A 27,216-nucleotide genomic window follows, 5' to 3' on the forward strand; every position below is an offset into this window, starting at 1 on the left:
GCAATTTTTACTGTGGATTTGTTTTTGAAATCCCGTGTCTATGGTGTGAAAATAAGAGCTAACATAAGAGAAAATACAGGACGTAAATTCAGAGTATTGATGAAGGAGCAGCTTTTGAGCATTTGTGCATACTCAATTGATGAATTTGAAGCACATTACGAGATGAGTTAGGTTGATCAGTATCATTATGTATATATTTTTATGTAATGTTGCTATCTAAAGTAACTGAAATAGGACTAGATTTGAATACATATCCAAATACATGAAAACAAACTTTAAATACATTTTTAAAATAGAATAACACATTTCTGACTCTTACAATGCGTTTTATAACGTTATGAAAAAAAGAAGTTATGATGCCGCACTCTGTACATGGAATATGATAATTTTCAAATGGCCGCCTTGGTGGCAGCGTGATGGGGGAGATCCGAGAAGTCCTTTTTTCCATTAATTTGGCGCTCAAATCAGGCTGAATCTCATTGATGGCTAGAGTAGTGTTGAACTTTTGGAAATCAATGATCCACGGCTTATGGGCATAGACCTGTGACTTGGCAAAGCCCTTCAAGAAAGAGTTTAGCGGAGTCAAATCACACAATCTCTGTGGCCAGTTGACATCGTCTCTTCACGAAATTGCCATGCATGGAAGTATACTTCCATGCATGGAAGTATACATCCAGAATGTCAATATTATTCTGTGTGCTGTCTTGCGCATTCCACACATTCGCACATTGTCCACATTAATATCGTCCAGTTGAAGCCACAAGTAGTCGATAATCGTTAGCTGTATTCGACGTATTAGCAGTATTAGCTGAAGTAGAAGTCAGAGTCAGTAAACATTTTTCTCAGACGTTTGAAAAAAATTTTGGGTGATCCCTAAATTTTAGACTTCTATTCAACTTTATACATGGAAGACCTCAAGAATCCAAGGATGAGTCAACTTTTGCTCAGACAAAAATGTGCTAAAATCACAGCTCATACAAAAATTCACATCAATCAGTTTAGGCCCATACTTGTCAATTTGAAAAATCCCTCCCGCTTGCTAAACGAAGTCTCAATACAACATTTTTACTGGATCCAATGCACAAATTACTCAAATAAATGGCAGATCCCTTATTTGACCTTCCAGAGGTAGGCCGAATTATAAAAAAAATCAGTATTGAAATGGGTGTTTTCACCGACAACAAACAATTGCAGTGGGAGTAATGAGACGTAAACAAACCATCATGCAGTGCACAAGTTTTACGGCAAGCTTTTGAATTTGTCGCCAGTTGGAATTTGTCTCACACTGGGTTTGTCCTCGATTGGGAGAGCAGAGAGCAGCTGAGAGAGCAGCAAGAGCACAAAGGGCCAATTGAGGAGACAATGCGACTGGGTGGAGTCCACTGCTGGGATTGGGAGGTTGCTGCTCTGTCACGCAGGTCCTTTCATCATCATCATCATCATCACTACTCGATTATTATCACTGCTCTTCAGCCACTCACAACTCACTACTCTTCTATCACTCTGTTTATCATTCTCCTCACTATTTAATTATAGTTAATATAAGTATAGTTAATTATATTAATTATCTTTACTTTATTCTACTCTTCACATTATTCAATTTACTTAAACTTTTCACAAGTATGAATAGACATTGCCTAGTTAGTGATTCTCTTCATTTAATTTCATTTCGATCAACTGTTTGATGGATAGGAATAAGTAACATTTTTGATACAACAACCCCAACAGCCATTAGCCGTTTTCACACCGATATCTCGCCGACACGACATATAGACAGGATTTACTCTGATGGACAGTATGGACAGAGGATGCTGTGGCTTATAACTGCAAGAGGTCTACTGTTCACAGAACTACTAGTTGACCGAGCGAAGTGAGGTCTAAAATTCAAGTCGAAGGTTTTTCATTTCTCTTTATGTTTACATGCTTGTATGTCTATATTTATGTTTATATTTATTTATTTATTTACGTTCCGCATTTACGGCGAAACGCGGCAATAGATTTTCATGAAATTTGACAGGTATGTACCTTTTTGAATTACGCGTCGACGTATATATATATATATATATATATTATATATATATGGTTTTTTTGAAATTTTGCATTTTAAGGATAATACAAAAGGAAAAAGAGTCACCTTTGAACGTCAATATTACCTTAAAAAATCAGACTATAGAATTATTCATCATAAATCAGCTGTACCTTTTTGTATGTACCTTTTTGAATTACGCGTCGACGTATATATATATATATATATATATATATATATTATATATATATATATATATATATATATATATATTATATATATATATGGTTTTTTTGAAATTTTGCATTTTAAGGATAATACAAAAGGAAAAAGAGTCACCTTTGAACGTCAATATTACCTTAAAAAATCAGACTATAGAATTATTCATCATAAATCAGCTGTCGAGTGGATTATTAGTGGCATGCAATTAATATCCCAATGTAATTTAGTAAAAAATCAGCTGTCGTGTGGACTATTAATTGCATGCATGACGCATGCAATTAATAACTGACAGTAACATAGTATTTTCTCTCGACCTCCCTCTGCTTACAATCCAGGCTGACCTGTTGCCAGTATGTCTTGAAGGAGATTATAGCTTTTGATGTTAGCATTTTTTATACACCCACCCCAACAGCCATTAGCCGTTTCCACACCGATATCTCGCCGACACAACATACAGATAGTATTTACTCTGATGGACAGTATAAGAGGAGGCTGTGGTTTATAAGTGCACGAAATCTAGTGTTAACAGAACTACTAGTTGACCGAGCAAAGTGAGGTCTAAGATTCATGTCGACGGTTTTTCATTTCTCTTTATGTTGGATGTTTGTATGTTTATATTTATTTATTTATTCACGTTCCGCATTTACGGCGAAACGCGGCAATAGATTTTCATGAAATTTGACAGGTATGTTTCTTTTTGAATTTCGCGTTGACGTATATATAAGTGTGTTTTTGAAAATTCGCATTTTAAGGATAATAAAAAAGGAAAAGGAGTCGCCTTCGAACGCCAATATTACCTTAAAAAATCAGACTATAGAATTATTCATCATAAATCAGCTGTCGAGTGGATTATTAGTTGCATGCAATTAATATCCCAATGTAACTTAGTAAAAAATCAGCTGTCGTGTGGACTATTAATTGCGTGCAATGATGCATGCAATTAATAACTGACAGTAACATAGTATTTTCTCTCGACCTTCCTCTGCTTTCAACCCAGGCTGACCTGTTGCCAGTATGTGATGAAGGAGATTATAACTTACTATTGATGTAAGCATTTTTGATACACCAAACCCAACAGCCATTAACCGTTTTCACACCGATATCTCGCCAACACGACATACAGACAGGATTTACTCTGATGGACAGTATGGACAGAGGAGGCTGTGGCTTATAACTGCGCGAGGTCTACTGTTCACAGAACTACTAGTAAGTAATATATAGGTAAAAGTAATTTTATTGGGTACCTACTGTTAACTTAGGGTATTCTCCTTTTTCCATTATTTCATTTGTTTCAACTGTTAACATAATATGAATTGTACCGGAATTGTGCTTTGTTTAATATTTTACTCTCTACATTGCTTTATTTACTTTATTTTTCCAGCTATTCACATGTTATGAATTTTCATACATATTGCCTAGATAGTTATTCTCTTTAATTAATTTAATTTCGATCAACTATTCAAGTTTAATGGATAGGAATAGGTAATACGTAATAGGCACCCTGTTTACTTGAAAGAGTTCATCACTTTTTTGCTTAATTTCCTCTACTTTCTTCAACTGTTTACATGTTATTATAGAGCCACAACATCTCTTCAAATAGGATAACAGGATATACTCCACTTTCTATGTTTTAACTATACTACAGTGTATCGCTTTAATGGTTTATTATATACTAGCAGGTAACCCGAGCTTCGCAAGTATCTATTTTAAAACTTGACAATCTGAAAAATTGACTTAATGAAATCTTGAATAATTGAAAATAGGCCTATAATCATCCTCATTAAGAATCTATATGAAAAATTTCAAGTTAATCAGTCAAGTAGTTCAGACTTGATGATGCGTCATGCATAATCTATTTATTTATTGGATAGAGTAAACAATACAGTAGTCGGAAAAGAAAAACAGGCTATTGCCCAAAAATTCTTAATTTTCCTATTCCGTGCGTGTAAAGCCAGTTCTTTACTCTATTATAGTATAGATTCCTAGAAGATGGAGAGAATTCATTTGACCAATCACTGGGTGCAAATGGGGCAGTGTATCAGCCAAGTTGACATGGAAAACGCAGTATTTGATTAGCTATTCCTCTAGATCTCTAGATGATACCCTCCAGCGTATCTTAATTGCCAAAAACTGAATTTATCCAAGAGAAGCGAGAGAACAGAGAATTAACTTATGTACAAACTCCAAATTAATGAAAGTTATTGGAGCTTCAATTCTGCATTTGAAAATACAGTATTGAGTACTCAAATTCTGATCAAATTTTGAAGTTATCTTTTCATATGTTGTGTATTAATTGAAATTCTTCAAAAAGTTTATGGAAGGTAAACAGAGAATTCAATAATACCATAGGTCAAATATATTTAAAATAAAATATATTTTATTCCCAGATCCTGACTCCTCTTCACACACAGACATCAGCCTTCGTGGAGGAGTTGCATCATCTTTTTAAAGGAGGAGTTGCATAATCTATTTATCTACGGTGAGATTAGCTTGTTTATAAGTTTATATCTACGGTACTCTATCTATTCAAAAGTAATTGATTATCAATTTCCACCCTCAAATATTTATTTGCCAGTATTTATTTAGATAAATTCATTATTTCTAATATTGAATAAGTTTTCAATTTTTCGGATTGAATTGATAAGGCCAAGTTATAAGTGGAAACGTACTAATGGTTTGAATGATGTAAAAAAATGGATAGGAACCGTTGCAATGATTCAAATCGACAAATGCGTTCTTATTAATGAATCGGAATAAACCTCAAGTTAATTAAACTATAGTAGATTGAAATGATGATTGAGACGTTATTCTATTAAATGTGCAGTGCATATTCCTGTGCCGAAAGATAATGGAAATACTGTTAAGCTATCCATGGATGCAACAGCTAACTATTGAATGAATTGTCCATTCAATTTAAACAGGGACCAAAATATATTTAAAAAATTTAAATCATTCAAGCTTGCATGAAAGTTGAAATTGCATGCACTACCTACGCCTACTAGTCAATACTGGCTTTTTATACTCTGTACAGACTGTAAAATATAATTATGAGGTACTCTAATGAATGTATTATCTTTAGAACTGGAAACTTACTCAAGGAAATTCCTCAAATTTGAATACTTTAGAAATAGAAGACCTTGTCATTAATTTACTGACCTGTGATTTGTGAGTGGAGTATAAAACTTTAACCGGCGGAATTGATCAAACACTCTAGGAGGGCAATAAAACGTAAAACTCTAGTTCCAATCCAAATGCTCGTTAAATGCTAATCACACCAAAATTGGAACAATTTGTTTGGATTAAGCCATGCACATGGAAGCGGGTCATTCATCAAAATTGACATTCTCTTGCAAATTATTACATCAAAAGAAATTGAAGAACTAGATAAGATGTACAAGGCAATTTGCAATTGCACTATGATAGTCCTGAACTCCTGTGTTATAAATCTTTTGGAATAATAATTGATAGAAACACATTTTTTGGCTTCTGTTGAATAGAGTGAATCATTGTAATTAACATGAAAGAAATTAACTACTACAAAGTAATAGAATATAAATGTTTATATATATGATGGTTTCTTGATCCATTCCGAGCTGCGATGTATTAACACACTTTTTTCTATGTATTTCACACGACATGCAGTCAAATATTTAAGTTACTAATCAAATTATTTTGCTTAATGACTATAGTACTTTCGACCGTCTCAGGGCGCGAGGTCTATTGTTCACAGAACTACTAGTAATAAAATATTATTATTATTGGGAGAGAATCAACAGGATAAACCCAAAACTGTTTCTCTCCCTAATTTTGATAAAAATAGTCCAAATGGGGCTATGGAAACTTTTTTATAAAGATCACAAAAATTTACAGTCCAACATTATACTAAAACTTTTATATCTGGGTTGATCAGGAAGATGGAATAAATTATTATTACACTTGTAAAGCAATTAATTTTTATGAATTCATTAATACTAGTTAACCGAGCGAAGTGAGGTCTAAGATTCAAGTCGACGGTTTTGCATTTCTCTTTATGCTTATATGTTGCGCATTTACAGCGAAACGCAGCAAATAGATCTGCATGAAATTTGACAGGTATGTTCCTTTTTGAATTTCGTGTGGACGTATACATAAGGTTTTTTTTTAAATTTTGCATTCTAAGGATAATACAATAGGAAAAGGAGTTCCCTTCGAACACCAATATTACCGTAGAATCAGACTATTAATAGAAGTATTCATTATAAATCAGCTGTCTAGTGGACTATAATACTACCCGTTCAAAAACATCGAACATCTTGAAAATGTATCTTTCCATCAACTTTAGTAGACAGTTGTCTACCAACTTTGTCTTTCCATAAGCTGAGGCAGGACCTCCTAAATACCGTACCTGCGCCTGTGTGAAAATCTAGGTAAAATGGCGCCGATTCTTGGTGAAGTCTCAACTCAGCTGACACTGATATACTGTCATCTCATCAGTTTTTAGTATTTAGTTGTTGTTAAGTGAAGTTTGTTTACAATGTCACGGGCTTTATAATATTTACGTGTTTTATAATTGATCAATTATTATTATTCTACTTGTAGTTCTGTGAACAGTAGACCTCACGCAGTATTCTCATCCACAAGTACCTGATTGAAACTATAGACCTTTTATGGAAATACAGCAATAGACTGGCTTCTCCACACATCTGTGTAATCACTTGTCAGCTGATTTATGATGAATAATTCTATAGTCTGATTTTTACTCTAATATTGGCGTATGAAGGAGGCTCCTTTTTCCTTTTATATTATCCTTGAAATGCAAAATTTCCAAAAACCTTGTATATACGTCAACGCGCAATTAAAAAAAGAGCATATCTGTCAAATTTCATGAAAATCTATTATCGCATTTCGCCGTAAATGCGCAACATACAGTATAAACATTCAAACATTAAGAGAAATATCAAATCGTCGACTTCAATCTTAGACCTCACTTATTTTAATTATTTTGATTATTTAAGATGTAATAGAGATTCAAATTAGATTTTTTTAGTATTCAAAGAGTTTAGTAAGTGTTTAATGAATTCAAATTGTGAATAGTAACGTTTTAAGAATTCAAAATGTATAGTGAGTGTTGAGTATTCGAAGTGTATTCAGTGTTCAAAGTGTTTTAATCAACAATAATTTTATAATATTCAACCGTAGATTATTTTTTTTATCATCCCTGAATCAACATTTAGCTTTATACAACAACATGCTACAATGAGTAGGTCTATGAAAAGTTTTAATTGAAAATGCTTAGAAATTGTTGTGTTCCTGGGTGTAAATCGAACTATATTATAGAAAAATACCCTTAGTGACAATATTTACTTCTCCAAAAGATAAAGAGCTAAGAAAAAAGTGGACAAGGTGTATTCGTAGGAAAGATTATAAAGTCACTGGGTAACAATAATCGGCTGTGTGTATCAATCATTTTAGAGCATCAGACATTATTAAAGAAGATAAGTTCTTGTGTGAAGATGGTTCTTATACTATGTGATGGTGCCTTCCCTACATGTTTTCCAAATCAGCCTTCTTACAACATAATTAAATTGTGTGTAAAGGTATCGGGCAATATATTTCTGAACAATTACTGCATTATGAAGAATAATAGTCAGTTGCCCAAGCAAGCAAAGTCGCAAAAATAGAGAACATTAAATTCTTAAGCTAGAATAAAATAACAATAATTTTATAAGCTATGTGCATGTGAATTCACATGCATGAGAATGCACTTGAATGCTATGTGCATTCGAATAAATAAAGTCCAGTTACCCTATCAAATAATTACTTGTTTAATAAACCTTTATTTAACAAATTATTTAGATTAAATTAATTACACTAAACCTTATTTAAATTCTTAAAAATTATTTTGAACAGTTATGTTATTAGAGAGAGCTGGAACCTAACTGATGGCAGTAAGTTAGTTGGTCCATCTTGTTTGTATGCTCAGGTCCGGTATTTAAGAGGTCCTGGCTGAGGCAATGATTCTAGTTTAGAGTTTGGAGTTATTGAGAAATAATTTTTTTACATTTTTCTTTTTTAATCTGATGATTAAAATTGCAAAAAATTGAAATTGATTTCTAAAGTCATGAAAAGTTAGAAATGAAGTTTGTAGGAAATCAGCATTATGGTAGTTTATTTTGTTAATTTTAACACACCGATTTTTCGCCAACACGACAACACAGAATGTTCTCTGATGGGTTGATTGGATTGGCGTATCGACGGCAGCCAGACCTGATAACAACGCTCACACTCACATTCCCGGACCGGACGACAGGTTCCCATAACGGTACGATAGGACAGAAATGTTTATTTGGGATTTTTTCTAGACATTTTAAATTGATAAATTATTTATTAATTTTTGAGATAACAACAACACTCAGGTCAATGTAACTAACTGAGCGCGAGGTCTACTGTTCACAGAGCTACTAGTTCATTTGAGGAAATAAGATTCTTAAAGAATATCTGCAGTTTGACTTACGTTTATGAAAAACAATAATGTTAACGGACGAGCCTCAGCTTCATACACTGCGATTGCAATGTAGCCGATTATTTGCTAAAATTGCCATAATCCGAGACGATCTACTTCAGATGAGCGGGATCGGCACTCCGCTGTTTTGTGACAACTTTTTACATTAAGATTACGTGGTTTTACATGGTCTCGCGGAAATTTTTATTTCAATTTCAATTTCAATTTATTTTCCTTTACACACATACATAAAATACAAGTAATATTAAATTACAACAAGAACAAACAAATAGCAAAATTAGTACAAAAAAAAACAAAAAACAAAAATGTCCGTACAAGATGCTAATTCAGAATTTGGTGTAAAGGGGTAGGATTGAAGCTCTTCCAACTATGGTTACCCATGTACTAGGAAGGCTTTCAATTAAACCCAAAGGAATTATAGATCTCGCAGGTCAAGGAATTTCCCCATAATAAATAAGTTGACTATTCAACTCATAATCGATAATTTCAATCATTATTCCAATATCAGTTTGTAGTTTATAGTTTTACAAACTACAAAAGTCTGAATGAATGTATAAGAGACCGATTACAGACAGGTAACAGAGCATTCTTTGCAAATGCTGCTATGTTCAAAAGCAGGTTCCTCTCCAAAGCATGTTAGCTCAGGCACTATAGTTAGGTCCACGTTATGATTATTTGCTAAAAAAATTACTTTTATTTGCTTAAAAAAAGTTAATGCATTGAAATTAACTTTGATGTTGCTATACTTGTCTATCATTCGACAAAGCAGGTAGTACTATCCTTTTCTAGCTCCGTAACGATGCCAAATCTGTTTTTGACAATGTAGAAATATATTAATTGAGGCTGAGAATAGGCAACGCTGTTCTTCTATCTTTATCCACTGCCATTATAACGTGGACTCCACTATAATGAGACACATAATTGTTTATGGCTGTGAAGCCTGGGCAATGACCGATGAAGATGAGAAAGCACTCAGAACTTTTGAAAGAAGAATTCTGCTAAGAATATAAAATGGTCCGAGATGTTAAAATGGTGTCAATTAATTAGAATAAAATATAATTCTGAGTTGGATGCGCTCATACAGGGACAGGATATACTAAGATTTGTGAAGTCTCAGAGGTTAAGATGGCTGAGAAATGTTCAGCAAATGGAAGAGGACCAATTTCCTCTTAGAATATTGAGAAGCTGGACAACCGCAGGAGAAAAGGAAGGCCACAAAATTACTGGATGGATTGTGTCAGATTGGAGGTGAGAGGATGGCAGTCCAAGACTGCTGACAGGGAAGAGTGGAGGAGAATGGTAGGAAATGCCAAAGTTCACGCCGAGCTGTAGAGCAGACAAGAGAAAGAGAGAGATTTCAATATATCAACTCTTCACTAACTTCACCTTATTTTTTACTATACAATTACACAATCAAACAGAAAATTGCTTGGATAGTTCTTGAAGTATTGCCAAGAGGGAAGGCTCAGAGAAAAAATAGCAAGAACTACCTTAGATAAAGCTTGTACTATCTTTCCTCTAGATCGGAGGCAGTGAGGAGAGTTGGAGGTTTGTAATGAAAAACCTCTGCATTCTAGGCTTTATTGATCAGTAATGTATTCATAACAGATTCAAAATTAGAATAAATAGTTCAACATCTGATAACAGAAACATAAGAAGAAAACACTAGTCATATGATGATTCAATATCATCACAAGGTTCAAAGACCTTACTTGCATTTTTCAACATGGATATCCCTTCCACTACCAAGCGGGGTAATTGGACTACCCCAACCCACATTTCCCCCATTTTTTTGTAGATAATGTTGTTGTATTTCATTGAAACCTTGAGTACTTGTTAAAAACATATCACTTTAGTTGTTTTTTCTCATAAAATCATTTCATTCCTCTTATTTTCTCAATTATTAGCAGATTTATCCTCGGGGTAACTCTATTACCCCGCTTGGTATTCCATGTCATGCAATTTTTTGGTATATTCCATCCATTATCGGAATGCATAAGATATAAATTTAATGTCCAATTATCATTTTTTCGCCAAACCTGATTCATAATGATCACTTGAAATCTAAATTTGAAAAAATTGCTTCTCTATAGCCATAATTTAATTATTTGACAACATTTCCCCTACATCTATTTGATAGAATGCTCAATTTTTTTGTCCTGTCAGTTTTTGATTGAAAACATATTTTTCAACAAAATAAATTTATTTTTAATTACATTAAAAGCTTTTATAATGCATTTCATACATGAATTAATGGAAAAAATATAGAATAAAGAAATAAAACAGAAATCTTGTTGGGGTGACCCAGTTACCCCAGTTGGTATTCCGTGTATGTGAAGAAGGCTGGTAGTCCAAGGGATATGAACAACATCTTAATGATATTATTTTTTATATTAGGCAAGTCAAGTTGCATATTTTAAGGAGCTTATTCTACCAATAAATTATTTTTCACCTCAAAAAGTCGAGTGTTCAATTGTAAAAGATTTATTTCTTGTAACAGAATTTTATATTAGGACTCTTCGTTTGAAACAATCTACAAACTAAAGTGTCCATTTTATTTCTCATGTAAAACAAAAAAATTACCAGTAGTCTACTTGTTGATTAAAACATAAAACTTATCTATTAAACTCAGTACCACTATGCCTTTTTGAAAAAAAAATTAATAATAAAAATCAAGTTTGCAATTACACCGATGCTATTCTACTCCGAATGAATACCATTGAGAGTCTTTGAATGGAATCCAAACCAACATCAAAAGCAAAGCAGGCCAAGTAAAATATGGATGGCCAATGTTGGAAAAGAGATGGAATGCAGATGTTTGCGAGCGAATAACTAGAGAGTGGAGATAAGGAGCAATGACAGAGGGGATGCAAAAAGCGACTCTAAGTTGCAAAACTTGCAGAAAAAAGTTTGTAACTTAATCTAATCAAGAGAATCATGCTTGATACAATAATTATGAAGAAACTGTTGCTTACCTATAATTTTACCTCAACCCTTTTCAAAAAGAATCGGGTTATAACATAATATATGTCTACAAGTCTTTCTGGGTTTTGGATACGATGTACACAAATTTGAAATATTCTATAAAATGAGGACATTTTAAAGTTATAATAGTACATTTTAAAGTTATCATAGCTCTATAATAATAAATTATTCAAATTCAAGTAGCATTGTTGTATCACTACTCACTGTGAATATTATGCATAAATAAATTGAATCTTGAAAGTAAAACTTGAGACGAAGAAAAAAAAGAAAATAGTATTAACGTATCTTTTGGAAAATAGAGAAGAACTTGATAACAAGTAAAATGAATTGAAATTAACTACCACCTATTTTCCTTAAATCAACACAAGATAAACATTAATTTTATAAACCAAAATTAATACAAAGACAAGCCAATGACAATTTGAGAACTAACCTCAATCCTCTATTCAAAACTACTTCAGTTCAAAAACACAAGGAGAGATCACTGCCTCATGTATAACCTGCTCTTATTGAATTATTGAATACTCTGTTTTGTCATAAATTTGAGAAAAAAGTAATAAATTGTATGAGATTCTACTTGAAATGTCTTAGAGTCATTGTAATTTATTATTATCATGAAGTTAGAACAAAAAATAATAGAAACATGAAAGGGCTGTTTTAGCTGCTATCAGTTGGCAACAGCAGTACTTTTATGAGTTTAACCGCCAAGATTTGATTAGACGGAGACTTCTTTAATGTGGGACACGGTCACGTTCGTTGAATGTTACATTATTACTGTATTTCACTACTATAAAATGAGTATTTTATGAATCTATTGTAATTCAATTTCAGTGTGTGCTTCATAAACATAAAATTGCAGATCACTAATTTTGAATTTCATCTTTGGTTCCGCAAACATTATGCTACAGGCTGATCAGTGTTGCGAGTGGTTTTCCTGCTCAGGAATTTAAAATGCAGTGTTCCTGTATCCTATCTTGAGGTCTGCTATTCTTGTTTTTTCCAGAGCACAATATTTTGTATGGCTCACACTTTGAAGTGGAGCCACGGATGTGTCACGAGCCCTGTTCATTCAAAAGATGGCCCTGGGGATATTTTTTGGTACTAGGAGGCTTGTCCACAACTATTGTATCCTCTTCCTCTTCTCTGAGAGAGAAGATCCTCACAGTCCTTTCCCTTTATATAATTATTTCACACTCTTTGCAACACATTCAAATTGGGGGAGCTTTTAACTAATCAGAGAATCGATCCATATGATACCTGAATACCTGAAGGGTACCGTACTGGATGAACCCCTATGGTTACACAGGACTTGATCAGGCTTAGCCCATCTAACTGTCAGACTGAACATTAAGCTAACAGTAGCAGCTAGGAATCTACCAGGAGAATTTCGGAGGGCCTTAAAAAGCTTATTGTTGTATGAGTCTTTGTAATCACTATGAGTTTTTCATGTTGAAGAGCAGTTTGGTATGCTCTTATTCTCTATTTTATTGTATTTTTGTTACGCCTTCTCGATTGAATCCATCTCCACTATTTTTCCACCAGCAGTATTTTTTGTTTTGTGTTTCCTTGACTTATCCCTGGGGTTTTAATACTCATCTTATGGACTCACCATAAAATAACTAACTAGACTATATTCTCATCCAAAGATTTTGTTTGCAGTACAATTTTAAAAACGTCAGTAAAACACAGTAAAAAATTATCTCACTAAAACCAACACCAGGTGAATATTGCAAAACAGTGAAAATTTCCTGAAGAATGAGAAGCAGATAGAAAAAGTTCAATTATTTTTATCAATCAATAAAAGTAAGAAATCAGAAATTCAACTATAAAACCCCTATTGGCTTCCCATTATGAACTGCAAACTTCTTTGTCATAAAATTATAAATACGGTAAAACTGCCTCAATCTGCCTCTATTACTATAATTCTGCCTCAATCTTCATGAAACACTTCAATTCAAATAATTAACGAGAACAATGTAGTCTCTAATACCAATCAAACCATTCAACCATTGATAATGGTACAAAAATCTTCACATAATTATTCAATATCCACACAATCATTAGATATATCATGGAATAATGTGTGTCTTTCTTTTAAATAATTAATTCTGGATATGGTAGAAATCCTATTATATTAAGCGAGCAATTTCTGTATTTATATATTTTTATATCTGGTTATTTATGTTCAACGGATCTCGAAAACGGCTCTAACGATTTTCACGAAATTTGGATCATAGTAGGTTTATGATATAAAAATTCGATTGCTCTAGGTCTCATCCTTGGGAAAACTCGCTGAACGACATTAAAAAGATTATTCATCCTTGGCTGAAACAGCTGTGGATAGTGAAAAAGTGAGTATGTGAAAAATCAAAATATCACATCCCCGAAATTCATAAGATGACATAGAGCAAGCTGTAAAATATAAACACGATCATTTTAGAGAATAATTTTTGTTTATCAATACATAAAAATAACGAGCGAAGCTCGTTGCCCCAATATTCACATCTAAACAATCTCCAATACCATGGAGAAATTGAAAAATAATAAGAATTTTAAGGTTAGACACATTTAGGCCCAGATGTATTTGGTTGATAAAGTGATGATATTAATGGTAGTCGTTCAGATTACACAAGGGGAACTGTATCCCTCTTCCCTCAAATAAACTCTTGTCCCCCCTCCCTGCTCCTAAGACTCCCAACACTCTTAAACGGAGAAGGCTCAAGAGAGGCATGTGCTCTTTGAATCCCTCATTTAATTTTATTGCAATCACTGCCCCCACCAAGAATTATTGTTTAAGACTGCTATTTTGTTAGTTTGTTTTCTATGATGCAAGGACGATTGAATACAAGCAAGAATATTTCATTCGATCTGTAATAATAGCATTCAATATAAATGCATTTTTTTGTTTTTAACAGGGAAGGGTATTGAAATTCATTTAGTTTTTAAAAGACTAACCGATGTATTGATGCATTTTTGCGAATGGATCAAATACAATAATAGACATTCATTGGAAATTTTCTCATCTTCATGTTATCGAAGGAAAGGTTATTGTTGAATGTTATCATTCTAATGTAGAGTTTAGCATTGTAAATGTTATAGGATATGCACATTATTTTATTGCATTTATACATTTATTTTATAGTCTATTATCTCTATATAAGTTAAATGATAAGGATACGATACCTTAAAATTTACACTTTTACCAGAGATATTGTGGAATTTCTCCATATTAAGGAGAAATAAAAAACTGAACTGACAATATTGCTTTTATCATACCTTAATACGATACCTTAGTTAGATAATATCATAGACTAGATTTTTCTGGTAAATAATAACAAGATGATTGTACACTATTATGCTTTTCTAGTTGGTTGTAGGATGTTGGCATGGTAGAGAAGTTCTCTCTTAGAACTGATTTTCACCATGTTAATTGAATCTTTAGATCCCAAGTATGATTAATCTCTACCAATCTAGTTTCCCAAATAATAACAATTTATCATTTATTCCTATCATTTTATCGAATAAAATTGAAAAATTCTTTCAATAGAAACATAAGACAATCACAATACAGTACGATACAATACAATCAATATTAAAACAATTTGTGTAAAGAATTATCTCAATAAATCTCACGATAGAATTGATACACTTTATGACATGATTGCTTAATTTGTAGCTAGTGATAAATCGGCATTGATTCTATTAAATAAAAAAAAAATTTATAGTATATATAGTGAGCTACATAGTTTGAAATTTCTTGGCTGTGAAGATAATGTCAGGCTATTATTATTCTAAATTTATTGATTGATTACTTTTTGAGAGATTTGCAGCGTGAAATTATTGACCTAGATTGCCTGAAACAATGTTCTGACCTGTGACTCTAATTGTCAATCAATCATTCAATGATCCATGACTTTCATCTGAGATCCGATAATATATTATTCTATAAAAATCAACGTTATTTCTATGTACGGTATTACATTGATTATTGTACTCATTGATCATTAATTATATGCACCTGCATTGCTAATAATTGTTTGTAAACAGTATGCACTGCATTGCAAAGACATCGGTAAACAAATAGATGATGTATTATTCCTCATCGTTCACTGGAAAATTAAATGAATTTTCAGACATCAATATGAACCGGTACTATAAGATCAATACTTATATTAAGGAGGAAAGGCTACTTTTGCAGGAAAAGCAACTGGTAGATTGATTTTTAACAATTGAAAGTATTCTGGCAAAGAAATTTGGAGGATGAAAATGTGTCAAATTTTCATATCAGCCCCTAAAAAAGCACTTTCTCGATTCAATAGAAGCAATTTTTTGCTATTGCCAGCAATAATGGTTCTATTACATAGTCTACCACAGATTTTTAGTTATATTAATGATTTTTCAAGGAAAAGGAGGGGTGTATAGGAATGAAGCAATCCCTTCTCTATACCGTACAGAATAAAATATTTTCACTAATTTTCATTCAAGATACTTGATGGTGATAATTAATGAAACATGGAGTAGGCTACCCTTTCTATTTGAAACGTTTTAAAACTTTTTATTTTTGATAATGATAATATAAACATTCTTTATTATGTACAGGAGTACTGGAGCGTTGGAGCCTAGATTTGCTTGGAGATACAGAAGAAGCGATAATTGATCGAATCAAAATAGCAGTAAGTGAAATAAGTACAATAATAAAATGATTGTGGGTTGCATCATTCTAAAAAATCATATCGGATGAGTCGGTTGACACAAAACCAGCTACCTGTTCCATAACAAATTTGCCCTAAAAATATTCTCCAACTAGCTAGACTCACTTTTGAAACTATCATATAGCTCACTGTTCGATCCACCTCTCCAAAGTCCTCTAAGTGAGCATGAAATAAATAGGCCTCTGAATGGAAGTTGGTCTCAGTTGGTGTAATGAATCACTTCCATTTTTGTCTATAAATTAATAATTTGTGAATCATGTGAATTCTCTTATATTGTAGGTTTTTGAATTTTTATGAAACAGACACTGGTCAAAATGATTTTAGTCAGTGTCATGCAGCATTACTGGAACGCTATTATGGTTTTCAAGGGTAGACTATTAGTGCCAATGATTACTTAATGCACTTATTCCAACTTGTGAATTTTCTGTCATTTTGATATTCTTCTCCAAAAGGATTTGTAAGAGAACAACATGGGTTTCGTACTGGACTAGAATTAAAATTGTTGAACAGGGATGTGGATGCGGATGAGGATTTTTTTTATTTTTTCATCAAATTTCAGTTATGATACATGATTTTGAACCGCCTTGACGAGCTGAGAAGAATGAGCTGTAGTACGAGGAGACCTGATCATTCTGTCAAAAGTTATAAGTTATAAGTGTTTAAAGCTTTCATCTTTGACGTATCCTTATGACGTACCACCCCCCCCCCACAACTAGGAAATACTAAAATTGAAATTAAATGTTTCTAACGGGTGATTCTCATAGAAAATAACCCTCGTTAGATGATTTCAGCCGAAATATGTATTTTTTTGTTAGAAAGGCCTTGAAAAGTTATTATAATGGAAAATTTGTATTTTGGCTGTAGGACATGATTTTCTATTTTTGGGTGTATTCCCCCTCCCACCACTACTAGACTCGAAAATCCCTAAGGAATCCTGTTCGTAATGAATTGTTCTTTCACGTGATGTGTGGTTTTTATCTATACTAGAAAAATATCCAAGTTGTATAGGGTAGAAGTGGTAGGTTTGCATAATTTTGAAAACCCCTTAAAAAATACCCCTTCTTTGAAAATTCGTAGCTCCGGAACCAAAAATGGTAGAATCCTGCGCGACCACTCAATATATTGGAAATTTTATTCTATTTAATTTTGTCGGGAATGATTTTTCTTGAGAAACTCTAGGTTTACGATATAAAATGGGAAAAATGAAAAAAGTCCGAAATTTTGGGGGTTTTTGGAGTGAGCCGCCCTCTTGCGTGTCAGTAAATTTCAGATTCGAATTCAGCACACAAGTTAGAATAGAATAGAATAGAAATAATGCTTTAATCTTCAAATTTGCAACATACAATGAATGAGAAAACACACATTTATACGGCTTGATTAAACAATCGTCAGCCGGAAAGTCGGTAAACCCAATAATACTATTATTACATAAATCAAAGCTATGCAGAATGTTCTTTTAAATAGTGAAACAAAAACAGAAAAAACAACCTTAGAAACAAAATAAATCAGTAATGTTGAATTCAATAAAGTGAATATTCCATAAATTAGTTTTAATAGTACCTACATTCTAAACAAAATCCATTAATTTCATAAAAAGAAAGCTATACTTTTTATATTATGATAATAACTGTCAGCAGTTGGGAAATCATAACATAGAATTAATATTCCCTTTCATTTCGTCTTCCTATGATGTCCTCCTGAGAATATTCGAATAACCTATATTGTATTGTATAACACGATACTTCTACCCAACTCAGATTCAATAAATAAGTTTCAATTTATTATACTAAGTTACCAGTTGAACTCCTGTGTAAGTAATCGCCTATAACGCCAGGCATCTCTACAGTTTTTAGGAGGCCAACCCTACCCAATCTCTTCCATTCATAAAAGAAACGAAATCATCCCTTGATAGCTCCCCAATTCCAAACCATTTTCTTCTCCATTCTCTTAAACAAGGACATCGAGCTATGAAATGATAAATATCCTCAATTTCTTTCAGATTACACATGGAGCAAACATAATTCCCATCAGCAACCCATGGCTTGTAGTTTAAATGGATCAGTTCACCCCTTGCTTTAAGTATCCACCTCATGACCCACATTTCATAATTATAATTTTTGTCACCCAGTTCCAAATTGAGAGTTTTGTACCATGTGGAAACGCCCATCTTGAGCATCCCGCAAAAAAATTTCCCTATGCATCTTGTTCAAACCTGTGATTATTCTTTTAAATGAGTCATCCCATTAACTTCGTACTCATAATTTATACAATTTTTTATTACTTAATTTCTTCCACTCTTTGAACCAGAAACATTTCTTTTGAATAACTTGTTGAGCCAGGAATTTAGGGAGCCTTTCATCTTTCATTTTCATAACTCTTAGAATATATTGTAATGGAGTCTAAGGCAATATTCGAATAGAGGTGTTAGTTGAGTTTCAATAAACAACATATAATTCGGTGTATTTATTGGAAGTGCAAAATCTTCTTGATGAAAAGGCGCTGCAACTTTTCTACACTATCATATTGTCTAAAACCCCACACCTGTGCTCCGTAACACAAGACGCCCTTGCACAAGCTTTGAACCCTTACATTTGGCTGAAAATCTACACTACTACTATTTTAAAAACCTTTCCATGCCACATTCAATGCTAATTTTGCCTTGTCTAATTTATCACTCACTTGAGCTTAAAAATTCAAGGTTGGAGTTAGAACTACCCCCAGATATTTATACCTGTTGAACACTCTATCTGCTCATTTTTATATGTCCATTTCTCGCTCCTAGCATTTTCCCCCGTTCCTAAAACCATTACTTTTGACTTATCTAAATTAGCTCTTAAATTCACCTTCCACAGTAACGCTCTAAATTGTTTATCATGTACTGGAGTCCCACTGGCGAGTCCAAATCAAAGCTATGTCATCGGCATACAATAAAACCCTAATCCTCTTACCACCTATTATAATCCTCCCCTAATCCATCATGTAAGTCATTCATAAATAGGGAAAAAAGCAACGGGCTCAACAAACAACCTTGCCTCAAGCCTGACTTCGTTTCAAAACGTTGGGAGAGACCCCCATTTGCAGTACACCATACACTAGAAGTTGTGCCTTCATTCAATGCCCTCAATATTCAATGTCCTTGTTGAGAGACCTAAGAGACTAAGCTTATAAAATAGTGCATTCCTATCAATTGAGTCGAACGCGGCAGAGTAATCCACAAAAAAGCAATATTTACACCCCTTTTTTCAGCCAGCCGCAGACTAATGATGGATGTTAGGGCGAATATATTATCAATGGTCGAGTACCCCTTACGAAAGCCAGCCTGAAACTCGTTCAAGATTTTCTTCCTCCATCCAGCAGTTGAGTCTATTAAGAATTAACCCTGCAATATTTTGAAAAATGTTGATAAAAACTAATGCCTCTGAAATTAGCTACTACATCGCACTCACCCTTCTTGAAAAGGGGAAAAATATTGACGACTTAAAGCTATGTGGGACTCTACCTGATGTAAATATAGAATTGTAGACATTCAGCAATTTGTTTAGAAAGTTATCAGGTGCATTTTTATAATACTCGAATGGGATCTGATCTTCACCAGCCGCTTTATTATTTTTACTAATTTTAAAACTACTCAGCTCTTCCCTACTAAAATCTCTATCTAATCTGTTGTCAACTATGTAAGGTTCAGCATAGAAATGAGGTAAAGCTAACATTTCGGGATTCAAGAGGTGTTGGAAATAGTTTACCCAGTCTTGAGGAGTTATGGCGTTATTTACAATATTATTCCTTAATTTAAATTTATTCAGAGCTTGCCAAAAGTCCCTAGAGTTGTGTGCGGCAGAAATAGAATTTATTAGAGTCTTCTCATAGCTTTTACGTTTCTCGTAACATATTTTTTTAAATTTATTTCTCTCATATAAGTACAATTTTCTAGTGCAATCATTATTGATACGGTGATACAAATTTAAAAGAGATAAAACCTTGCTTCTGACTTTCCAACACTCATTATCAAACCAAGCTTGCTTTCGTTCAAAACTAATTGAACTTTGACCGTTTCCTAGAGCAAGACCCACTTCTCGAATACATTCTGTGAGAGTTTGGCTTGCCTGATCGACATCATCACTTAATACTACATTATTAACTCTACTAGCTATCTTATCTTTATATTTTTCTCCGATATCTTTATTCCAAGCCAATTTCGGCAGTAACGGTAAACATTGATACTTATCAACTGTTTTCTTACCTACATTCAATACAAATTCGATAGGCAAATGGTCAGAAAAAGCCTGAGGAACTACCCCGTCAGCGGGGTGGAAGGGTTGTAGGTAACCAGGTCACTTGCCGCCCCTTCAGGGAAGGTGTTTTTCAAAAAAATGTGAAACTAGGTATGAAGGTATGAAGAACTCGTCAAAAATATGATACAGTACCAAGTTCTGAAAAGCTAAATATCATTGAATAATCATTTTTTAAGAAAAATAAAATGAAAACTTGAAATCAGTTTAATGTCCAGGTCAGAAGGTTGGATATTATTCAATTCTGATTATGATCTAACATAAAATTGGTGAAATTCTTATGACTATGTTAGTTTTGAATAGATTGATTTGAAACTCCATGGGTGTGTTAATTGTATGAAGGGAAACGTTCATGATTTTTGTAGAATTTCCCTACGTTCCCTCTCCGTCCCAAACCAAAAAAACATGGTAGTTCTGATGCTACATGCGAGAAAATTCAAAAGTCGCGCTATTCTGAGCTTCCTCTTTGCTTCGCGGCAAGGAACAGGATTGGATTAAATCGCCGCGGAACAACACTATTGGTCTACTCAGAAGCGCGACTTTTGAATCCTCTCTCATATACCATCAGAACTACCATAATATGTTTTCGGTTTAGGAGTGAGGATGGGACGTAGGAAAATTCTACAAAAAATCATGAACGATTCCCTTCATACTATTAACACACACATGAAGTTTCAAATCAATCTTTCAAAACTAACAAAGTCATAAGAACTTCTCCAATTTGTTGTTAGTTTATAATCAAAATTGAATAATAACCAACTTTTCGACCTGGACATTTAACTAATTTTTGAGTTCTCATTTCATTTATGTTGAAAAAGAACATTATAATTTTATGATGTTAACTCATAGGGCCTATAGCAGACTGGGGTTACATCATGTCACGTCGCGTGTCGTCGCAATATGTGACCAGCCTAGAAGTTAGGTTTCAAATCTTGGGTTTTTATAAAGTTTATAAATTGATAAGTGTATAACTTTAACCAGGTTTCAGAAATCTACAACCCCTCTTTCTATAGGTGCGTACAGACTTACGCGCCACAAACACGCGTATTTCGCTTTTCATCAGCTCTATATCTTCTGCATTTGTACAGAAACAGTAAAATACAGATATAATAGGCATAATATTAGCTTATGAAAAGAGAAATACGCGTGTTCGTGGCGCATAAGCCTGTACGCACCTTCACAATGAACAGTTCTCACTCTTGAATGTTCCCCTGTCAAGAATAACTTATGCTGCATACCTGAGATTAACTGATATATGTATGATGTAGCTCACCTTAATATAATATAGCCATGAATTATAAAATCTGATTCACAAATAAGGTCCATATTGTTCTTACGTGACTGTGTTTTTGATATAAATTGTATTTGGTGAATACCAACCTATGTAGGTAATCATTAGCCTAATTATTGAATATTTAATATTTCACTTCTGGCCCCTCCCACAGCAATACATAAATCCTGGCTATGTCTTCAACCCTCAACTGACAATAAGAGTAAAGAAAAAGAAAAATAGAATTGAATCGTTTTCAACTGTTGCAATTATTTCACAGAAACTTGAATTTATATTGTTTTATTTTTTCCAATAAAAAAATTTTATTTTTATGTTACAAAGACTGAAAGCTCAGAAGCTTAGGCGTGGATAATATCGTACAGGACGACTGTTCTGGAGACTTTTTTTAATATACGATTTTTCTGGCGATTTGAGCCCTGAATAATTTGTACTGCAAACTAAAATATTATAATTGATATTATTGATTCACAGCCAAGTATAGATATTCAGTTGTAATAAACCAGTGTGTACGGTTAGTGGTTTTGGGTACGAATTAAAATGGCTGGTGCATTGAAAAAGGAGCTTAATGTGGATTATTCATGATATTAGATTATGGTGATGAGTACAGTAGTAAACGTTTTATTTGTTCTTATTACCATTTTTCATAATGGTGGTTATTCATAATAATAGTTTGATTATCTGTTTCCCAAAACTGTCTAGTCCTCAGTGAACCTATACACAGTACTACTAAATTTCAAAATGTTCTGCTCATTGATTTTCGAAAAAAGCTTAGAAAACGTAGAAATAGTGACAATCACTGAACACTAATGAATGATCAGTTTTCAGGAATAACCATTTTCAACTACAATATGGGAGAAAATATTTTGATGGGAATTCCCCTACATAATCCAGATGCATTGGAATCCTGGTGATAGTTGTTCATAATATACTGAAAATATGTATTGATCTCTAATGAATTTTCTACAAGCTCAGTTTTTACCAAATAAATTTTTCAAATTGAAGATCTAGTAAAGTTAATACAATCAGAATCCCGTGAAAACTGTGCTATACAAAATTCATAGTTTATAATAACATTTTTCCAAATTTTGGACGCATTTTTGAATGCGTTTTATTGAAAAGACTATGCTTGTACAAAGTTGAAGCTTCACAACATATTCTGACAACGTGAAGTTTGAAGTTTCTTTTCAATTTTTCTAAAATATTTCGACACCTGTGCACTACAAGTTCACAGAGCGTTAGGAAGCCTGTACCTTTGGTGTTATTTTGTAGCATCAATATATTCAATATGAAGCATAATAATATCATTCTAGAATGATGTTTAAAAATGCATATAGAACATTGATAAACAGAAAATAGACGATAAATAAATGAATGAATTTATTTCTAGTTAAAAAATATCATTACATCCAGTAGAAATTAATTCATTAAGAAAGATATAGTAATAGTAATTCTATAATATTATAAAGTATAGAATTGGCTTACACACATATGGGATGGGAAATTCGGGAATGAGGCATTCGCGTGAGAACTACTCAACTGATTCACTTGAAATTTTGTACGATGATTCTTGATTTACTGAGGAAGATTATATTTTATGCCTACCTACATCATGTTTGTTAATTAATGAGTAATAAAAACAAATTTATTTATTCTGTGATACAAAGAGGATGAAAGAGCCAATCGAATCGTTTTATTATTGATTGTCAATATTTACAATTGAATATGTTCAATATCAAAACCTAGATTCAATCTGAAACACTATTTAGTGCTTTAAAAATACCCTTGCGGAGTATGGTTTAACTGCTGGTATTATTTATATTTATGATTATAATTATTCTATGAGTCTAGTTCAAGCAGCATAATTATTCAAGGTTTATTGGTGATAATAAACTGGGCTTCTGTATATGGCACAAAAAAACTGAAATCCATTCGAAGACAAAAATTTAGATTCTATCATTTTAGATTATTTTGGATTATATTTATTATGTATTCCAACGCTGGTGAACAGTGAGTAAATAAAATAACTGTTGTAGCTTATAATATTAGTTACTTATTATTAAATAGTATAATAATATATAAAATAATATTGTTTAATTATTATTCTAGAAGAATCGCAAAGCGTAGATTTGTAGAGAGAAGAATAAAAAGAATTTGATTTATGTAGGTACTGAAATTCCAATTTCCAATACAGTTTATCAATATAGATGTAATAACGACATGATAGTCATTATTCAATAACATTCCTAATTAGCCAGATATAATCGATTATATCTGTATAATCAGTATTTACTCACTGTTCACCAGCGTTGGAACACATAATAAATATAAGCTCTTGTTCTATAATGAAAGTTGTTCTATAATATCAGCCCCTAAAAAAGCACTTTCTCGATTCAATAGAAGCAATTTTTTGCTATTGCCAGCAATAATGGTTCTATTACATAGTCTACCACAGATTTTTAGTTATATTAATGATTTTTCAAGGAAAAGGAGGGGTGTATAGGAATGAAGCAATCCCTTCTCTATACCGTACAGAATAAAATATTTTCACTAATTTTCATTCAAGATACTTGATGGTGATAATTAATGAAACATGGAGTAGGCTACCCTTTTTATTTGAAACGTTTTAAAACTTTTTTATTTTTGATAATGATAATATAAACATTCTTTATTATGTACAGGAGTACTGGAGCGTTGGAGCCTAGATTTGCTTGGAGATACAGAAGAAGCGATAATTGATCGAATCAAAATAGCAGTAAGTGAAATAAGTACAATAATAAAATGATTGTGGGTTGCATCATTCTAAAAAATCATATCGGATGAGTCGGTTGACACAAAACCAGCTACCTGTTCCATAACAAATTTGCCCTAAAAATATTCTCCAACTAGCTAGACTCACTTTTGAAACTATCATATAGCTCACTGTTCGATCCACCTCTCCAAAGTCCTCTAAGTGAGCATGAAATAAACAGGCCTCTGAATGGAAGTTGGTCTCAGTTGGTGTAATGAATCACTTCCATTTTTGTCTATAAATTAATAATTTGTGAATCATGTGAATTCTCTTATATTGTAGGTTTTTGAATTTTTATGAAACAGACACTGGTCAAAATGATTTTAGTCAGTGTCATGCAGCATTACTGGAACGCTATTATGGTTTTCAAGGGTAGACTATTAGTGCCAATGATTACTTAATGCACTTATTCCAACTTGTGAATTTTCTGTCATTTTGATATTCTTCTCCAAAAGGATTTGTAAGAGAACAACATGGGTTTCGTACTGGACTAGAATTAAAATTGTTGAACAGGGATGTGGATGCGGATGAGGATTTTTTTATTTTTTCATCAAATTTCAGTTATGATACATGATTTTGAACCGCCTTGACGAGCTGAGAAGAATGAGCTGTAGTACGAGGAGACCTGATCATTCTGTCAAAAGTTATAAGTGTTTAAAGCTTTCATCTTTGACGTATCCTTATGACGTACCCCCCCCCCCACAACTAGGAAATACTAAAATTGAAATTAAATGTTTCTAACGGGTGATTCTCATAGAAAATAACCCTCGTTAGATGATTTCAGCCGAAATATGTATTTTTTTTTTGTTAGAAAGGCCTTGAAAAGTTATTATAATGGAAAATTTGTATTTTGGCTGTAGGACATGATTTTCTATTTTTGGGTGTATTCCCCCTCCCACCACTACTAGACTTGAAAATTCCTAAGGAATCCTGTTCATAATGAATTGTTCTTTCACGTGATGTATGGTTTTTTATCTATACTAGAAAAATATCCAAGTTGTATAGGGTAGAAGTGGTAGGTTTGCATAATTTTGAAAACCCCTTAAAAAATACCCCTTCTTTGAAAATTCGTAGCTCCGGAACCAAAAATGGTAGAATCCTGCGCGACCACTCAATATATTGGAAATTTTATTCTATTTAATTTTGTCGGGAATGATTTTTCTTGAGAAACTCTAGGTTTACGATATAAAATGGGAAAATTGAAAAAAGTCCGAAATTTTGGGGGTTTTTGGAGTGAGCCGCCCTCTTGCGTGTCAGTAAATTTCAGATTCGAATTCAGCGCCCCAAAATACATATAGAACCGTCGAGAAAGATTCTTTCGGGGCTGTTTCCTGAAAAACGACCATTTGACTGGACTAATATCAAATATTGAAAGATTAAATAGCATCTGCTGCCCTGCTATTCACAGGTAGCCAGGAAGCTTGGTAAAAATATTATTTGTTGGACGAGTGTGCAGTTACTATCGTCATTATCTATCTAAACATAAAATTATAATATCCATGCCTGCATAATATTATTATTGTTGTTGTTTGTTTTAAGTTGGGTTTACACCAAAGTTATTAAGAAAATGTTTATTTTTCCGTCCTTTCAGATTCTATTAGATTTAACGGAGCTTGACAAATACATATGCTCATCATGTGTATGATAAGTTATGTTCAATCTAATAGAATCTATGAGGACGGAGGAATAAACATTTTGTTAATAACTTTGGTGTAAAAAAATTCATCAATATTTGGTGTAAACGCGGCTTTAGATTAATTATTTCAAGGATTCAGATTGGAATTCTATTTGTTCGATAGGTATGTTCTATGTTCATTTCATCTATTTATCACATTCCACAATCAAAAAATAGAATTAATGATTAGGAGGGAATCAACAGGATAAACCCAAAACTGTTTGATAAAAATAATTTTGATAAAAATAGTCCAAATGAGGCTATGACAACTTTTTTATAAAGATCACAAAAATGTACAGTACAAATACATATTATACTAAAACTTTTGTATCTGGGTTGATCAGGAAGATGGAATAAATCCTATTATATTAAGCGAGCAATTTCTGTATTTACCGTATATATCTGGCTATTTTTATATCTGGTTATTTTTATATCTGGCTATTTTTATATCTGGTAATTATGTTTAACGGATCTAGAAAACGGCTCTAACGATTTTCACGAAATTTGGAACACAGTAGGTTTATGATATAAAGAATTGATTGATCTAGGTTTCATCCTTGGGAAAACTTGCTGAATAACATTAAAAGTATAATTCATCCTTGGCTGAAACAGCTGTGGATAGTGAAAAAGTGAGTACCGTATGTGAAAAATCAAAATATCGCATCCCCGAAATTCATAAGATGACGTATAGTCAGCTGTAAAATACAAACACGATCATTTTAGAGA

The 27,216-nt window shown here is 32.9% G+C and overlaps 1 protein-coding gene across 1 annotated transcript in view; it reads right to left on the bottom strand.

The window, feature by feature from the left end:
• LOC111052458 (sodium/potassium/calcium exchanger 4) overlaps positions 1-27,216 on the bottom strand; it is a 56,301-nt gene that overhangs the window by 23,731 nt on the left and 5,354 nt on the right. The window lies entirely within an intron of this gene.

Source organism: Nilaparvata lugens, chromosome 3 (genome assembly GCF_014356525.2).
Source record: "Nilaparvata lugens isolate BPH chromosome 3, ASM1435652v1, whole genome shotgun sequence".
NCBI lineage: Eukaryota > Metazoa > Arthropoda > Insecta > Hemiptera > Delphacidae > Nilaparvata > Nilaparvata lugens.